This window comes from Oryctolagus cuniculus, chromosome X (assembly GCF_051225735.1).
Source record: "Oryctolagus cuniculus isolate XC-2025 breed Fujian yellow rabbit chromosome X, ASM5122573v1, whole genome shotgun sequence".
Taxonomy (NCBI): domain Eukaryota; kingdom Metazoa; phylum Chordata; class Mammalia; order Lagomorpha; family Leporidae; genus Oryctolagus; species Oryctolagus cuniculus.
The window spans coordinates 100,439,872-100,455,748 of NC_142888.1; the positions used below are offsets into that span (position 1 = coordinate 100,439,872).

General features: G+C 37.4%; 1 long non-coding RNA gene and 1 pseudogene across 3 annotated transcripts in view; both read right to left on the bottom strand.

Annotated features, from left to right (window-relative positions):
* LOC149119712 (uncharacterized) overlaps positions 1-15,877 on the bottom strand; it is a 394,158-nt gene that overhangs the window by 281,116 nt on the left and 97,165 nt on the right. The gene's annotated exons all lie outside the window — the stretch shown is intronic.
* On the bottom strand, positions 9,427-11,278 carry LOC127484987 (ribosomal protein eL22-like 1; annotated as a pseudogene).

Below are 15,877 nucleotides of genomic sequence, written 5' to 3' on the forward strand. Positions count from 1 at the left end.
TTCCATGGAAATTTGAAGAATAAACTCAAAATGAGATAAAAGAATGCATATATTTGAAGAATGCATTATACAGGACTTCACCTTCAATGACAAACATTGATGTACAAACCAGTATGTACCAATAACTGCACTGAGCACACTATCTGTTAATACCTGTCAGGATCCAAGTAGTTAACAGATGGCACAGCGAAATGGGATAAATGACAGTTTAATGAAGAACTATTCACAAAAAGGTGAACATTATTAAAGAATGGCACAGTATCCCAGGGCTAACATAGCCTGAAGTCCTTTGACACCTCTGCTGAATGGACAAGGGTGGTTGGTATTTACTGGACTCTAGATAGTATTGTAGTAGGTAGCTGTAGGAGAGTGCCATTTGACAGGAGCTGTGACCTCAGGTAGAAGAAGGCAGCCACTGTGAATTCGTGGCAAACTAGCAGAGGGAACAGGGGGAATAAATACCCACATTCTCCTGACTTGTTACCTTCTGCTAGTTGATCCCAGCCAGAAGTTGGAAGGCAAGAGAACTCCTTGATACGAGCCATGCAAGGGAGACTCTCGGCATAGAGCAAAATGGAGCAGAGATCTAGAGGGCAAAGTGGAGACCACCCGGCACACACATGCTCCTGAATCTCCACAATACTGCCACAAGATAGCTCTGCTATCATCCTCACCAGAGAGATGCATAAATGAGTTAAGAAAGAAGAATTTTCCAAAATTCACAGTTACCTAGAACCATGACTCATATCTGAATTCAGGCCATCTGAACCCCAAGTTGGTACTCTTAACCACTGCTCTAATGGCACAACAGACTCTCTCATTGAGCATATTGAAATTGTATCACCCAAGGGCATACCAAAAAGCTATTGAATTACAGTCTTCATGGAGTCAAGGAATATGTAATGTTTTAAAGTTCCATGGATAACTGCCTTATACCAGAATTGAGAACCACTGGCTTTTACACATTTCTTCAAAAGTGACTTTAGGTAAGTCAGCTAACTTCTGAGCCTCAGTTATATAATCTGTAAGGAAAATTCTAGTATTATAAACCTACTTTTAACAATTAAACTGTGAGATTTTATATATTTACACATAAATACATAAACAAGTATATATATATATACATACACACACAGCTATTTATATATAGATATGCATATCTAAACCTAACAGTTTTAGACATGTAAGGTGCAACAACATGTTCCATTTTCTTTCTGACTTTAAAGTAACTGGTCTAATCACCCAAAGATATTATGATTTCACACTCTCTTAGTGCTAATGCTTTTAGAATTCTGATCTGGACCCCTGACCCCAAAAAGCTATAATATAATCCTCACTCAGAACCAACTAGACACGAATTACTTTTTATATTAAAGTGATTTTAAACATTTTAAAATTCAAAAATTTTAAATATTTTAAAAGTATGAATATTAAAAATGCTAGTAACTTTATAAACCATGCATGATTTTACAAGATAATATTGATTACTTGCTTTACCCCATGGAAGTAATAAGTCTCCATTTTTCAGGTATGTCTTCAATACCTCCACTCTCCTGGAATATCATCCACATTTGTGGTTTTACCACTTTTATGCCACCAGGTCACACACCTATGAATTAAGGCTTGAAACTCTTTGAGTCTCTGAAGCAAATATGCAAATACCTACTAGACATACCTACCTAGATATTCCACATATACCTCCCATACCTGTCTAAAACTAAATTCATAATTTGCCTACCCACAACCACAACTCTACTCCCTTTCTAAACTGATGATACCAGTACTCACAGAAATTTTGTAGTCATCTCAGTTAAGTGGTAAATAAATCCTATCAATTATTTGACTATGTTATGATTTAATTACCTCCACTCCATTTCATGAATATTGAAGTTTTCTCAATTTTTTGTTCTTACAAATGATACTGGAATAAGAATTCATCTACATGTATTCTGATTTTTCGAAAAGCCACAAAATTGTGATCTTGAGTTTTTAATTTAGATTGTTCAATAAGTAATACGTTGGTATGATTCAAATGTCCCTCCTATTCCATCCATCATCCACCCAGAAATCACTCGACATAACCCCAGGTAACCTACTCCTAGTAATTCTTATGTATCATTCCAAAGTGTTTTTAGGCACTTACAAAGTAATGTGTACATATACTGTTACAACCCTAACAAAAATGTTACATACTTTTTTATCTTATTTTCTTAAATAAACAATATATTATCAAACTTTTATATACATTTATATACATCAACCATGAGAACCTGATGCCAGAGAATGGAAAGATTGGAGATGAATAAGAAAAGTAAATAAAAGATTTATATGCATGGGCCAATTTCATGGACTCTTGTTAAGTGAATTTAAAGGCCTTACAGACCTTTCAGGTGCAAACTAATTAATGGCATTACCATTTCATATGAATATACATGGAATTTTTATTGTATTAGTTGTATAAAATTTATGATTGAAAGAGGCAGGAGTGCTAAGGGATCCTTAAATCAATCTACATTAAATTATACACTACTGGCATGTGTGCTGATTGGGAATATTTCTTAACTATTCTCATTAAAGATTTTTTGTGGCAAAATGGTAGCCCAGGGAATAAAGAACTAAAGACAACCTTCAGTAACTGTAGGAGTCACTTTTCCCAATTCTGTGGAATACCCAACCTGCAAAAGTAACAATAAACTGCAGTAATTTGTTTGGGAAATTCATTTGGCAAATGTATCATAACCTTTTGAAATGTGGTTCATGTTTTTTAATCTACTAAACTTATTCCTCAAGATATAAATAAAAATTTAATAAAAAGGTGGCAGAAATTATTTTATAAGGAAAATATTTGTAAATAAATCCTGATTAGCAGGGTAAATTATTGCTATTAGGAATATTATTCAGCTATTAAAAGTAGTGTCTTCAAAAATAAACCTGGGGAAATCATCAAGAATTTTAGTGGAAAAAATCAGACACTTGAGAGCATTGTGTTCTTGCAGTTGATTCATGGAGAAAGTTAGCAAGTGAATCAACCTGGATTGCAATTTTACTGATATGATAAATTCAGGAAAATCAGCGGAAGGAAATACAAACAATAAATGGATTATTCCTAGAAAGTTAGTATTACAGGTACTTTTTACAAAAAGCATGCATTGTTTTACAGTTATAACAATTTTTAACTTTTATTTAACAAATATAAATTTCCAAAGTACAACTTTTGGATTATAGTGCCTTTTTCCCCCCATAACTTCCCTCCAACCCACAACCTTCACATCTCCCACTCCCTCTGCCATCTGATTCACATCAAGATTCATTTTCAATTATCTTTATATACAGAAGATCAATTTAGTATATACTAAGTAAAGATTTCAATAGTTTGCACCCACACAGAAACACAAAGTGTAAAGTACTGTTTCAGTACTAGATATACCATTGATTCACATTGTACAACACATTAAGGACAGAGATCCTACATGGGGAATAAGTGCATAGTGACTCCTGTTGTTGATTTAACAATTGACACTCTTGTTTATGATGTCAGTAATTACTCAAGGCTCTCGTCATGAGTTTCCAAGGCTATGGAAGCCTCTTGAGTTCGCCAATTCAAATCTTGTTTAGACAAGGTCATAGTCAAAGTGGAAGTTCTCTCCTCCCTTCAGAGAAAGGTACCGTGAAATAAGCCAATCCCAAAGGGACAAATACCACATGTTCTCCCTGATAGGTGACAACTAACTGAGCACCAAAAAGGAAACCTGTTAAAGTGAAATGAACACTAGGAGAAACGGTGACTTGATCAGCCCTCACCCTGACTGTTGATGAGCAACTTAATATGTTATCCCTCTTAGTATTTTTTTTTTGTTTGTTCTACTTAATACTTTTGGTTGAATACTGTAATCAATACACAATTCTTCTTAAGTGCTGAAACTTAACTGAAAAGTGATCACTGTTAAATATAAGAGTGGGAATAAGAGAGGGAAGAGATGTGCAATTCGGGACATGCTCAAGCTGACTTACCTCAACCGGTAGAGTTAGAAACATACCAGGGGATTCCAAATCAATCCCATCAAGGTGGCATGTGCCAATGCCATCTCACTAGTCCCAGTGATCAATTTCTGTTCACAATTGATCACAATGATAGGACTAAGAACCAAAGGGATCACATAAACAAGACTAGTGTCTGCAAATACTAGCTGATAGAATCAAAAAGGGAGAGAATGATCCAACATGGGAAGTGAGATACCAGCAGACCCATAGAATGGCAGATGTCCTAAACAGCACTCTGGCCTCAGAATCAGCCCTTAAGGCATGCAGATCTGGCTGAAATGCCCATGAGAGTATTTCAGGCATGGAAAGCCAAGACACTCTGGGGGAAGAAAAAAAAAAACCTAAATTAAAGATCTCTGCAAGTGAGATCCCAGTGGAAAGAATGGGTCATCAAAGAAGGAGGTACCTTTCTCTGAAGGGAGGAGAGAACTTCCACTTTGACCATGGCCTTGTCTAAATATGATCAGAGTCAGTGAACTCAGAGGGCTTCCATAGCCTTGGCAGCTCATGACAAGGGCCTAGGGTGATTACTGATGCCATAAACAAGAGTGTCAATTTGTTAAGTCAACAACAGGAGTCACTGTGCACTTACTCCTCATGTAGGATCTTTGTCCTTAGTGTGCTGTACATTGAGATTTAATGCTATAACTAGTACTCAAACAGTATTTTTCACTTTATGTTTCTGTGTGGGAGCAAACTGTTGAAATCTTTACTTAATGTATGCTAAACTGATCTTCTGTATATAAAGAGAATCGAAAATGAATCTTGATGTGAATGGAAGGGGAGAGGGAGTGGGAAAGGGGAGGGTTGCGGCTGGGAGGGATGTTATGGGGGGGGGGGGAAGCAATTGTAATCCATAAGCTATACTTTGGAAATTTATATTCATTAAATAAAAGCTAGAAAAAAAAAGAAAGGTACCTCCTTCTTTGATGGCCCATTCTTTCTGCTGGGATCTCAGTCACAGAGATCTTTCATTTAGTTGTTTTGTTTTGTTTTGTTGTGTGTGTTTGTTTGTTTGTTTGGTTTTGCCAGAGTGTCTTGGCTTTCCATGCCTGAAATACTCTCATGGGCTTTTTAGCCGGATCTGAATTCCTTAAGGGCTGATTCTGAGGCCAGAGTGCTCTTTAGGACATCTACCATTCTATGAGTCTGCTGTGTATCCCACTTCCCATGTTGGATCGTTCTCTCCCTTTTTTATTCTATCAGTATTAGCAGACACTAGTCTTGTTTATGTGATCCCTTTGACTCTTAATCCTATCTTTTTGATCAATTATGAACTGAAACTCATCACTTTACTAGTGAAATGGCATTGGTACATGCCACCTTGATGGTATTGAATTGGAATCCCCTGGCATGTTTCTAACTCTACCATTTGGGGCAAGTCAAATTGAGCATGTGCCAAACTGTACATCTCCTCCCTCTCTTATTCCCACTCCTATATTTAACAGGGATCACTTTTCCATTAAATTTAAACACCCAAGAATAATTGTGTGTTAGAGTTCAAGCAATAGTATTAAGTAGAACAAAAAAATATCCTAAAAGGAATAAAGTATTAAGTTGTTCCTCGACAATCAGGAAAAGGGCTGCTCAAGTCATAACAATTATTTTTTAAGTGCAAATTGCATATCCTAAAAGGAGTTTGCACTAATAAAGAAAAGTCTACTTCTGCCTTTTATGGATTATTTTGTTGCATAGCAATCTTCTATCCTTGAATAACTAGACAAGTTGGATTTGAAGGAATATTTTAATGATTTAACTGGCATAGGGTTTTCTTTTCAGGTGATTTAAGTTTCTTAAAACTACACAGAGGTAGTAGTTACACATTATGAATATACTAAATGCCACTGAATTATTCATTTCAAAATGCTTAATTGTATGTTATATGAAATTCACCTCAATTTTTTAAATGAATCTGAAGGTATCAGGAAGCTACCAAAGAGCTAGGAATTGAGGAGCCAAGATCCCAAAGAGAAGCTCATTGGGGTGAACCCCTCCTTCCATGCTGCTATATCCTTTAAAATAGCTGCTGTTTCATTGAAGACCTAGTCCGAAGGGCTGGGAAGATGAGCAGAGAAAAGCTAAGGACAGGTTTCAGCAATCTCATGGTATGAGAAATTTGGGGAAAATAATTTAAAAATTGGAATCTAGAGCCTGCCAAGGAGATGATGCTATGATAAATACTCAGTGCCTTATTTGTGATGTCTTAAGGCTATATCCTATTGGTGAAAAAAAATCAGACATAGTGTAGACCATACAAAAATTAAAAAACTCTAACCTTAAATGAATTTAATCTTGATTTGATTGAAGTGACCTAATATTATTCTAACTTCTTGATAGAAGCTAAAGAAAATTCTCTCTAAAGAAAATTTATCCAAAGATTCTATAATTTTAAAAGTTTCATTGTGTATGGAATTACTAGGCAAACCAAAGATAGGACTGACAGAAATGAAAAAAAGATCCAGTAGAGGGGTAGACATTTGATTCAACAGTATGACACCACTTGAGACACCCACATTACATATCAGCGTGCCTAAGTTCAAGTCCTAGCTCTGTTTTCCATTCCAGCTTCTTGCTAAAGCACATTCTGGAAGGCAGAAAGTGATCCAAGTACTTCGTTCTCATTACTCATGTCGGATACATGGATTTTGTTCTAGACTCCTTTCTTTGGCCTGGCCCAGCCCTGGCTTTTGTAGGAATTTGGGAGTAAACCAATGAAGAGACAATCTTTCTATCCAAGGCTTGTTGCACAATGTGTTAAGCCTCTGCCTGCAACACCGGCATTCTTTATCAGAGAGCCAGTTTGAATCCTTGCTGCTCTGCTTTTGATCTAGTTCCCTTATAACGCACCTGGGAAATCAGCAAGTCCAAGTACTTGGCCCCTGCCACCATGTCGGAGAGCAGGAATTAGTTCCTGGCTCTTGGCTTTACCCTGGCCCAGTCCCAGCCGTTTTGGTCATTTGGAGAATGAACCAGCAGATGGAAGATCTCTGTCTCTCCCTTTCTATTACTCTGACTTTCAAATAAATAATTCCTCTTTAAAATTCTTCTTAGAAGTACAAATAGACTCTCAATCTGTCTCTAAAAATATATACATATTATATACACATATTTCCAATATAAATGTATATATATATATATCTACTCATGTTCAAAAATGTACAAGAATATTTATAGGGACACTATTCGTAATACACAAAAGCTAGAAAAAACTCAGAAGTCCATCAAAAGAATAGGTAATATTGATGTACTCAGTGCAACAATAAAATGAATGAACTTATTCATGAACTTATATAAAATATAAGTTATATAAAACATATAAAATATATATATAATATATAAAATAAGGGTGCATTAATCCCATAAACATAATGTTGAATTAAAACAGACACAAAAGAATATATAGTTGTAGAAAGTTAACAAAGAGGCAAAACTAAGCAACAGTGATAGTTGTCAGGGAAGTGATTAGCTTTGAGGAAGAGTAGAAGAGTGATTGGGAGGGGACCCAAATGGAGCTTCTAGAGAGCTATTTCATTATCTGGGAGATGGTTATACAAATGTGCACAATTTCTAAAATGTCATTAAGCTGTACATTTATGATTAATGTTTTTTCCATCTCTATATTAAACATTAGATACAAGTTTAGCTTTAAAAATCTGAAGTAGAGTGATAGGTTATTAGAGAAACATCTATGTTATATCTGTCTATCATTCCCAAGAAGCAAGGGATGACTGCATGTCAAGACCTGGGTATAGTTCTTTGGAGGGTTGAAAAGTAACACTGGAAATATGTTACCTGTTTTGGAAAGTTATATCTCAAGAGAAAGGTCTTCCAATCATTCAACTACCTTAAGGTCTACCTTGGCCTACAAATGATTCTATTTCTGTACCCTGACTTCTTTAGCATGACAATTTTTTTTTTCAGGAATGACTTTTACTGTTAGCAGATTGGGCAGAGGCTGCTTTTTCTATGAATCTGGCTAGAATAGGCTGACAGCCATTAACTCACCCTATTCACATTCCTTCTTAAAGGCACAGAATATCTTTTGAGAAAATAATTTGTGTGTGCTAATTTGCATTCCTTATACCCTTTTTGAGTGCAAACTCTACTATTTAATAATGGTGTTAATTGTATCTTCTCCACAGACTTTCCATAACCACTGTTCCAATGTTTCCCACCTTTCTCAGTTTCTTACTTCTAGACCTACTCCATTTACATCTTAGAAATTAAACTGGCTAGAGAAAATTACAGCTGTCAGATATGAGTTAGTATTTCTCTCTACATCAACATCTGTATGATCACCTTACCAATCTTTTCTTCTTGCCCTAGAGAAAAAGAAGTCCATTCTAATACACTACAGTAAGCTCTGTCCTTGTCTACATCACTGATTTTGTTCCTTCTTTCTGAAGTGATTTTGTGTCCCCAGTGCAACTAGTCCCTTAGAAGTGGCTTCCAAAGCAATATGAAGGCAGTTCAAATCAATATAAGGACTACTTCAGTAGCCACACCTTAGCGTCCTACTTTTCAAAACATCTATCAAAGAGAAAAACACATCATCTGTGCCCAGCCACATGATTTGCTAGGAAATGTTGAGGTATTGATCAATTCCCTGTACATCAATCTATCTCTGAATTCCAAGCCTTTGACTTCTTACATTCCCTGGCTTCAGAAAGACTGTAGCTATTAAATCTTCTCTTTTAAAGCTACAAGTACTTTTTTTTTTTTCAGGAAAACCTGAGAAGAACTAGTAGCTTGAAACTTTCCTTCTCTGAGTTTGCTAATATTTCCCAAACTTTAAAAATATGCAAGAATTAGAGTATCCTCTCCCTCTCTCCTAGTTTGGTATCAATGAAAAATTCTTTATAAGCCTTCCGTCTGTTAATCTATACCTTAAATCTAATGACGTAGTCCTCCATGACCTTGTTTCGTCAATTATCTGCTCTTTCCTATAGCTTGCTTCTCTATCCCTGTTTTCCCCAATTGGGAGCTTTACTCCCAGACTTCTGTCTACAAACATAAACAGGTACATATATTTCCAATATTGAAAGACAAATTCATTTTAATTTCTTCTCCCATCTAAATATACTATTCTACAACTTATTTGAATCAAAATCTTTCAAAGAGGAAATACATACCTGCTGCTTCCTTAAGCAATTGCTGTCTCATGAGTCACCCTAAAATTCGGCTCCTATACTCAAATTCCCTGAATAAGTTCTCTTTTTAAAGTACCCAATGATTTCCTAATCACCAAATTCAATACACTTTTCTCATTCACTTTTTTTAAAGAATACAATTTTTTTCACTGACCAATAAACTACAAATCCCTTTCTAAATATTCTTTCTTCCTATTACTTCATGAGCAAAGAAAGCCCCTAAGTGTAGTTTGTCCTAATCCTCAGACTCTGATCCATATTTATCTTGAGTAATCTGGAAATAACAAAGTTCCCAAGTCTCCTTGTCAGAGGCAACCACATGAAACCACATGAAAATTGTTCTTCACTTCTTGGTAAAGCATTTCAAATACCTGTTAGAGAACTGTTTGTCAGACACGACTGATTTAAAAAAAAAGAAACTTTAATTTTATTTCAAAAATAGCCTAAAATTTACAAAACAAAAATTGTGAAGTAGTGCAAAAAGATCCCATAAACCCTACACCCAGCTTCCCCTAATATTAACATCTAATATTAGCATGATATATTTGTCACAATTCTTTCTCTTCCATGCTCACTTCCTTCATTGGTTAAATTTGCTAAAGGGATAGATAGATGTCAAGCACTCATTAGACAGATGTTCTAAGAAAGAAGTACAAAAATTTATTTTTATTCCGATGAGTGTCTGAAGTGAGCTAAGATCTAATCTTGACCTTTGTAACCTTCAAAGTATGCAACAGAGTTAGGGAAGGGTGAAGGAAAGGGAGACTGGGTCCGAGATAAAGGGCATAGTAAAGTCAGCCCAGTAGATATACAACCACAGGCTAAATTCTCAACAAGGTGAAAGCAATTTTGCTTACAGAAGTTAGCACAGTTAAGTCTCAAAGGAAATTCTACTCTGGTTTGTGCCTTATTCTCCACTGAGACTTCAAAGTGTGTGTGATCTGGAATGTCTCTGACAAAAACTCAAACTTTAGTGTACATAAGTATCACCTGGGAATGTGTTAAACACAGATAACTGAAGCCCCATAAATGAGGATTCTCATCCAGAATCATGCATAGAAAGCTGAATTCACAAGAAAAATACCAGGTATGTCTGATAAATACACTTTTGAGATAGCACTTTAGGAAGCAAAACTTTGGAGATTTAAGAGAGCGCTCAGCATAATTAGCCTTCAAAGAATGCAATGTTTCCACCAGTTTACAAGAGTCCTCTGTGGGTGCTGTTGCAGAGCATGCGGCTTGAACTTGGAGATGCTCATTCTAGCATGTGCCACAGAATCCCCTGTGGAACTTGTAGAACACACATAACCGAGTTCCTCATCTGATTTCTAGTCTACCAAACCACAACACCTATGAGTCAGGGTCAGAGTCATCGAGACATTTGAATTTCTAAAAAAACCCAACAACTATTCAAATGCAGTCAAGATTCAGAATTACTAGAAGGAATTGAAACCATCAAGCTGTTGAAACATTAAAAGGCGGCCGGCGCCGCGGCTCACTAGGCTAATCCTCCGCCTAGCGGCGCTGGCACACCGGGTTCTAGTCCCGGTCGGGGCGCCGGATTCTGTCCCGGTTGTCCCTCTTCCAAGCCAGCCCTCTGCTGTGGCCAGGGAGTGCAGTGGAGGATGGCCCAGGTGCTTGGGCCCTGCACCCCATGGGAGACCAGGAAAAGCACCTGGCTCCTGGCTCCTGCCATCGGATCAGCGCGGTGCGCCGGCCGCAGCGCGCCGGCCGCGGCGGCCATTGGAGGGTGAACCAACGGCAAAGGAAGACCTTTCTCTCTGTCTCTCTCTCTCACTGTCCACTCTGCCTGTCAAAAAAAAAAAAAAAAAAAAAAGAAACATTAAAAGGCAATAAAATATCAAATGGGCCTCCACTATGATGGTGATCCAAGAGTGTGATTTTATTATTGAGATGTTTAATGTGTACAACATGTCTGAGATTTCCAGTTTTCCCATTGACTTTAACCTTCTCCAAGAGAAATTGTTCAAAATTTCCTGAATCAAAAATTCCATCTTGCATAAAGTCAAGTCTAAATTAAACTTCCAGGTTGATTTCTTGGAGTTTGTGTCTTTCTGTGGCACCATCTTGAGAGACCACATTAGCACAGAGAACTCTCATTCTCTTACTTGCTCCTCTTCTACATTGGGCACTCTGGATGAACCACTCTGCTTCCCTGTCTTCTAAGATGCTTCATTCTCTTGGTTCTGTTCTTACATCGATTGATGTCCCTTAACTATTGATGTTTCTTCTGCCTCCTTGTCTGTTACCTTGTTCCCAAGGTTTGGCCCATCTCTTCCTGTATACTTCTCTACCTTGAAGATGCTACCCATTCCCTTTAAGTCCTACATTTATGCAAATAGAACCTTTACTTTTAAGTCCTACATTTCCCGCCAAATTCTAGACTTATACATCTTCCTGTCTACTGGACTTATTCACCCAGATTCTACAAAACTGTAAATGAATTAAACTCACTATTTCCCCTATAAACTTTCTTATGCCTTTTAAGAATACCATGTATTACCCAGTCTTAAAAACTCAATGATTATGCATTTTCCACTAATTCTCTATTCTGATATCCCATCAGTTGCTTCAACTGAAGGTTGGCTATTTGTAATAGGAGTTGTTGAAATTTCTCCATTTGCATTTTCAATGTCATCTCTGATCCAGGCCCTAGTCTCCTCATGGTAAGATGACTGCTTTACACTCCTAACCTGCCAGTCTTTAGAATCTCCTCCCTATACCATCTTGCAACTGTGCACTTGTTTAATCTAATAGCTGAATATAAGTTCTATATTTTGCTACAACTTCACATTAAAACCTAAACTTTTTTACTTAACATTTAAGTTCCACATAGGGTATTCTTGACATACTTTTCCAGTCAAATCTATCATGTGTATCACAAACCCCAACCAAAATTGCATATTCACTGTTTACCCTGATACTTTGTGCCTTCTTATCTCTATGCCATTGATTATGATATTCTTTCTGGCAAGGATCTTATCCCTTTGCTAATTAAACTGTGAGGTCCAACTCAAATAATAGTTCTTACCAGATCATCTCTCAGGCTTTAGGCTTTCTTCCCTAACATATAATTTATATTGCTCATATGGCACCTATATTATACTGTATTGTTTTGTATTATGTAAGCACCCACATTAATCTATTAAGATCTTTGAGTTCATAATGATCTATAAAAGTGTTGTTTGGGACAGGATAGAACTTTAAGACATATTTGTTGAATAAAAGGAGTTAATTTACTAAAAGTCAATCAGATTATTTTGATCTAGAAAATAATATTCAGCTTCTATAAAGAAATTTGTCAGGCCATACAAGCCAGTATTTCAGTCCTTATCCAAGCATTAATTTAATATTATATACTTTCACCCCTTAAAATTATCAGGGAATTCAACAAAAATTCCATCTAATAATTTATGGAGAGGTAGGGTAGTCCTCAGTTCATAAATATATTTTGAAATCAGATTCTGAGTGTTTTCTAGAAATCAATAGCCGCAATAACATTTTTAAATCCCTACAACTTCTACGAACATTCAATAAGTTTTCTCATATCTGGCACTGGGACTACAAACATGAGGCCTCTCTCAAGTGTGTCTTTTTCTTAAGCAATAATAGCAATAGACTGATTCTTCACCAAAAAGACTCCTGTAGACTTGTACACCTGTACCAACTCTCATCAACATGGCAGTCTTTGCAGAAGCTTTCTTTGCATGCAGAACTGAACATTTACAATGCTTATAAAATGAGTAGATTATTGTTACAGTAACATTATCACAGCTTTCTGGGAAACCAATGCTAATTAACCTTTAAAAGTGTTATCCAAAACACATGAAGCCAAAGTAAAGAGGTGAATGTCAAATCATGAACAAAGGAAGCTATTGCTAGTAAGAATTAGCACCACATCAGAATAGCTATTGTTCCAATATCAATTTCTTACCCCAGGAATGTCCTTCTCCCAAGTTGCAGGTCAAGGAATCTTCCTTGGTCCAGGAAGAAAACGAGATGAAATGAGATACTGTTTAGTTAAAAGTTGAGCTATGGGGAAAAACCACCTCACTGCATTTAGGAGAACTTACTAATTGTTTGGTCTATTTGTTTGGAAGCTTCATATGGAAAGCTATAATTTTTTAAAGATTTATAGATTTATTTGAAAGGTTGTGTTACAGAGAAGCAGAGGGGAGAGGGGAGAGGGGAGAGGGTGTTAGTTCTTCTGTACACTGGTTCACTCCCCAAATGGCCAGAGCTAGGCCGATCCAAAGCCAGGAGCCAGGAACTTCCATGTGGATGCAGAGACCCAACGACTTGTGCCATCTTCCACTGCTTTCCCAGGCCACAGCAGAGAGCTGGATCAGAAGTGGAGCAGAAGGGACTCAAACTTACATCCATATGGGATGCCGGCATGAGGCAGGAGCTTCACCCACTACTCTGCAGCGCCAATCCCAGGAAAGCCATACTACTAAATAATATTACCGATAAAATTTTCAGACAAAGCCAACAACAACCCAAGTGAAGAAGTTCTCATTTAAAAGCTCATATGGGAAGGATGATTTCCTAAACGGTGATGGATCACATCCTGGTCTTCTCTCCTCCCAAACTATAATTGTAGTATTCAAATTTTACTCGCAAGGACAGAGAACATAGAAATCTCAATGAAATTCTGGAAGACTGAAAGTAGAGAAGAGGTAACTATCTTAGCAAAGTAGAGGTTGTTATAATCTAGGAATCCAAAGAAAGAGGAGGTATTCGTTAGAGAAAAAATAATTTTCCATGCAGAACAAAGGATATGTTCGGGTCTTAGAGGTACCAGGTGCCACAGAAAGCAGGGATGATGTACCAAACAGAAAACAGTGAGGAGTCAGTCTTTCCACTGAGCAATTTGACCCACACACTACAAACCACTACCCTCAGCAGCTAAGTATCTACCTTCCTTCCCAAAAAAGATAAGTTGTTTACTATTTAAAAACACTGAACCTTGAGATGCTTTGAACATGAGATGAGCAGACATGGAGTATGGAGGTGAGACAAGGCTACCAACAGAGATTCAGTGCAAATCTACTTGCCTATTGAAAAGTGGAATCTGCTGACATTAATCTCCCAAGTGTGACTGAGTAGGTTTCTAAGGAAGGAAACAAGGAGAAAAATAACCCTATCTTACCCAGCAACACTAACTCTTAATGACCTTCAGAATCATAAGTTAATTGGCCATCACTTACCCAACTAGGCATGTAGTAAGTCTTATCATTTAGGCACCAAGTCGTACAGTCTTACTTTCCTAGTCATTCTATAATTGGTAGAGGCAGTCATTGAGAATGGATAAAGTTCATGGGGTTCATATTCTGCTTAACCTAGATTATATCACTGGCTCTACCTTTATCTTACTGAAATGACAAAGGACAAGTTATCTCGCTAAAGCTCAGATCTCACTTACAAAATGGAATGATAATAATCCCACATCCATAATGTAAGAGTGAACATCGAATAATATAAAACATCAATACAGTATGTAACATATGGTCAAGACTCACTAATGTTAGCTCTGAATATTTGAAAATACACATTTGAAAATATCAATTAGCATTTTATTTCAAGCTGGTAAACCAATTCACAAATAAAATATACAATGTATTTTGCTACTTTTTAGGCTTTTCCTTTAATTAGAGATATTAATCACAGTCACTTTCTGGTCATAGCCTCCTTTTGAGAAGAATCTTCCCCTTTAAACTCCCACAAACCATGTAACATTGTTCTTTTTTTTTTTTTTTTTTTTTGACAGGCAGAGTGGACTTTTTACCACTAGCACCACCTCTACCAGAGGTAATCAGACCAGGTGAACACAAGACTCAAAGCAAACAAATTCAGGAGCTGACATTGAGACACAGTGGGTTAAACCATTCTTTGTGATGCTGGCATCCCATATTGCAGTGTCAGTTTGAGTCCTGGATACTCTGTTTCTGATCAGCTTTTGCTGATGCACTTGGGAAGACAGCAGAAGATGGTCCAAGTGCTTAGGCCCCTGACACCCATGTGGGAGGCTAGAATGAAATTTATGACTCCAGGCTTGTACCTGGTTCATCCCTGGTTTTTGTGGCTATTTGGAGTGCGAACCAGTGGAAATTAAATATCATTCTCCCTCTCCCAATCTCCCTCCCTCTATCTGTAGCATTGCCTTTCAAATAAATCTATTTTTAAAAGACACCAAAACTTTTAAAAGCAAATAAATTCATTGGCTTTCTATAAGCTACATGGAGTTTTTCTATGTCAGGAATTTGAATGAAGGAGCCGGTATTGTGGTGTAGTGGGTTAAGTCATGGCTTCCAACACCAGTATCCCAAATTGGAATGCTGGTTCAAGTTCTGGCTATTCTGCTTCTGATCCATCTCCCTGCTAGTGCACCTGGGAAAGCAAATGATGGCTCAAGTACTTGGGCTCCTGCCACTTACATGGGAGACCCAGATGGAGTTCCTGGCTCCTAGCTTCAGCCTAGCCAAGCCTAAGCTGTTGCAGCCATTTAAGGAGTGAACCAGAAGATGGAAGATCTCTCCCTCTCCCTCTCCCTCTCCCTCTCCCTCTCCCTCTCCCTCTCCCTCTCCCTCTCCCTCTCCCTCTCCCTCTCCCTCTCCCTCTCCCTCTCCCTCTCCCTCTCCCTCTCCCTCTCCCTCTCGCTCTCC